The 3,721-nt window shown below is 40.6% G+C and overlaps 1 non-coding gene across 1 annotated transcript; it reads right to left on the minus strand.

Moving 5' to 3' along the window:
• Positions 1–2,018: 2,018 nt before the first annotated feature.
• LOC112739507 (small nucleolar RNA R71) lies at positions 2,019–2,126 on the minus strand. The gene has a single exon (XR_003170442.1). It is a non-coding gene; the product is annotated as a small nucleolar RNA R71 (small nucleolar RNA).
• Positions 2,127–3,721: the final 1,595 nt, after the last annotated feature.

Below are 3,721 nucleotides of genomic sequence, written 5' to 3' on the forward strand. Positions count from 1 at the left end.
ACGTTAACACCCCTAACATCCTGAGCTAAAGTCTCTGCCCACTTCACATTTTCTCTCTGCAAGTAAAGCCAAGCCCAAATGAAGAAGAGAACTGCTTCAAACTCAAGATCCAAAGGCCCAAGACTTGAAGAGCCAACTAGAAGCTGAGAGAAGTAATAGATATAGGAGTAGCTTTGAATTGTAAAAGGGGGTTCTAAAAGTTGGAAAAGAGAACTACCCTCTGTATTTTACCTTCTCTGCAATTTCTAGTCTTATGATGTATTCTCCATCTTTGTTTTCATTTTCTAGAGCTATGAACAACTAAACCCCTTTCATTGGGTTAGGGAGCTCTGTTGTAATTTGATGGATCAAAACTAATTTTCATTATTCTTCTTCTATCTTTTCTCTTGATTTTACTTGAAAGCTTTCGATCTTCATCCAATTGAGTAGTTATCTTGGAAAAGAAGCTATTCAAACTTGGATCTCTTCTGAACCTTGAAAGAGGAATGAAGAGATCAAGCTAGAAATGCTTTCTCATGCTGGACTAAATTGGGTTTGGATGGGTATGTGACTATAACCCTCTCAATACTTGATTTGGGAAATGCATGTGGTATAATCAGTGACCATACTTCATCTCTTCTCATGAGCAATTGACCAAGTAATTGGCTATTGATCAAGATTTGAGAGATTGAATTGCAAGAAATTGTAATTCAATCAATTAAGATTGCCAAGGAGATCAATGAGTGCATTGATTGAGGAAGAGATGAAAATGAACTTGATCCGAAGAATTGCAACATCTCCTAAGCCCAATGAACTCCCCATCTCTGATCTTACCCATTATCTTTAATTTCTGCCATTTACTTTTATGAGCAAATCTCCCATTCCCATTTACAATTCTGCAATTTATTTTCAGTCATTTACTTCCAGTCCTTTAATTCTAGCATTTACTTTTCTGTTATTTACATTTCCGCCATTTTATTTTCTGCAACTCTCAACCCAAATTCTGGATTCGCTCAACTAGAACATTCTTTTAATTAAAGTTGCTTGATCAATCAATCCCTGTGGGATTCGACCTCACTCTATTGTGAGTTTTTACTTGACGACAAATTCGGTACACTTGCCGAAGGAAATTTGTTGAGAGACAGTTTTTCGTGCATCAAGTTTATGACGCCGTTGCTGGGGATTGATTGTGCATCAACAATGATTAAATTGGAAGATCACTAGATTGAGCATTTTTATTTTGTGAATTTCATTTTTTGTTTGAGTGATTTACTTTCTGTTTTAGTTAAACTTCTTCCCTTCCCCCTCTACTCTTTTGTTTTTCTTTGTTATTTTCAATTCTGTTTGCTAACCCACTAACTGTTTGATATATTGCATCACCCACAACTAACAGTAATTCTGACAAAAATACTTTCTGCACCTATCTTTTCTTGCTTGCACTTGATGGTTGTATGATAGGGAGAAGAAGCGGGGCTTCAACTTCCTTCGATTCTGAATCTGAGAGGACCTTCCTTAGATTAAGGAGGGAGGCAAGAGGAAAGAAAGTGGTTGGTGCTGAGGAAGAAGAGGAATTCTTTGAACCAAACATGGAAGACAACATGGAAAACCATCATGAAGAAGAGGATCACAACCATGGGGGAGGAGGTAGAGCAAATCATACTGGGGAGGATAGAAGAGTTTTGGGCTCTCACATCAATCCAAACCCATGCAATTGTGGAAGTAGCATCCAAAAGCCAACAATCCATGCCAACAACTTTGAACTTAAACCACAGCTCATCACCCTTGTTCAGAACAACTGTTCGTTTGGAGGAGGTGTTCAAGAAGACCCCAATCAACATTTAACCAGCTTCCTGAGAATATGTGATACAGTGAAGTCTAATGGTGTTCATCCTGACTCCTATAGACTTCTCTTATTTCCATTCTCACTTAGGGACAAAGCAGCCATGTGGCTGGAATCTTTCCCAAGGGAAAGCTTGACAGCTTGGGAAGACGTGGTGAACAAATTCCTAGCAAGATTTTACCCTCCTCAATGAATCAATAGGCTGAGAGCTGAGGTCCAAACTTTCAGGCAACAAGATGGTGAGACTCTATATGAAGCATGGGAGAGGTTTAAAGACCTAACAAGGAGGTGCCCACCAGACATGTTTAACGAATGGGTGCAGCTGCACATTTTCTATGAAGGGTTCTCTTATGAGTCAAAGAAGGCCGTAGACCATTCATCCGGAGGATCTTTGAACAAGAAGAAGACTATTGAGGAAGCCATAGATGTTATTGAAACAGTAGCAGAGAACGACTACTTCTATGCTTCCGAAAGAGGGAACACAAGAGGAGTAATGGAGCTAAACAATGTAGATGCTCTGTTGGCCCAAAACAAGCTCATTACCCAACAGCTGGCTGACCTCACCAAGAAGATGGAGATGAACTAAGTAGCAGCAATCTCAACTTCAGCAACAACCCAAGAAGGAGTGAATGAAGAAGCAGAGGGGAGTCAGGAGCAAGCCAATTACATTGGGAATTCACCAAGGCAAAACTTTGATCCATACTCCAAGACCTACAACCCTGGATGGAGAAACCACCCAAACTTTGGGTGGGGAAGTCAGCAAGATCAAAACCAAGACCAGCGACGTTACAACCCCCATAACAACACTTCTCCACACGCCTATCAAAACCAAAACAGCACATCTGCTCCGAATCACCCATCAATTGATGACAAGCTCTCTTAGATTGAAACCTTACTTGAAGGAGTATGCAAAGACATTCGAAACAGTAAAGCATTCAGAGAGGAAGTGCAGTCAAACATGCAGAATCAAAATGCTGCCATCAAGAAACTGGAGACACAAATCAGCTATCTATTTAAGCAGCTTCCTAACCACAACCTTTGCTATGATGCCAATTCAAGCAAAAGGGAGGAGTGTCAAGCTATCACACTTAGGAGTGGGAAGGAATTGAAGGAACTGCCCCAAAAACCACAAGAAGAAGGCTCAAATAAAAAGGGAGAAGAGCAAGATGGAGTTCAACCTCCCACGCCAAGTCTGCAGAAAAAAAAAAGAGATGCCATAACTGAACATCTCAAGAGCTCCATATCCCCAGCTATTGAAGAAAAAGGAAGATGACAACCAGTTCTTGAGATTTTTGGAAATCTTCAAGAAACTATAAATCAACATACCCTTTGCTGAAGCCATAGAACAAATGCCACTCTATGCCAAATTTTTGAAGGAGCTAATGACTAAGAAGAGAAGCTGGAAGAACAATGAGACTGTGATACTAACCGAAGAGTGTAGTGCTATTATTCAGCATAAACTACCCCAGAAACTGAAGGATCCTGGGAGTTTTCATATCGCTTGTATTATAGGGGAAATCACAGTAGAGAAATCTCTTTGTGACTTTGGGGCCAGCATCAATTTGATGTCAGTAGCTATGATGAGAAAGATGAAAATTGAGGAGGCTAAACCAACAAAAATGGCCCTACAACTGGCAGACCGATCGTTCAAATTCCCTCATGGGATAGTAGACGATTTGCTGGTAAAAGTGGAAGATTTCATATTTCCAGCAGATTTTGTGGTGCTGGACATGCAGGAGGATGCCAAGACCTCCATCATCCTGGGAAGGCCATTCTTGGCCACTGCTGGAGCTGTCATTGATGTTCAGAAGGGTGACCTCACCCTGAGATTACACAATGAAAAGATGACATTCAATGTGTTCAAGGCCATAAGTTACCCACCAGAACAATTGGGGGAATGCA

Source organism: Arachis hypogaea, chromosome 13, assembly GCF_003086295.3.
Source record: "Arachis hypogaea cultivar Tifrunner chromosome 13, arahy.Tifrunner.gnm2.J5K5, whole genome shotgun sequence".
In the NCBI taxonomy this organism is placed as follows: domain Eukaryota; kingdom Viridiplantae; phylum Streptophyta; class Magnoliopsida; order Fabales; family Fabaceae; genus Arachis; species Arachis hypogaea.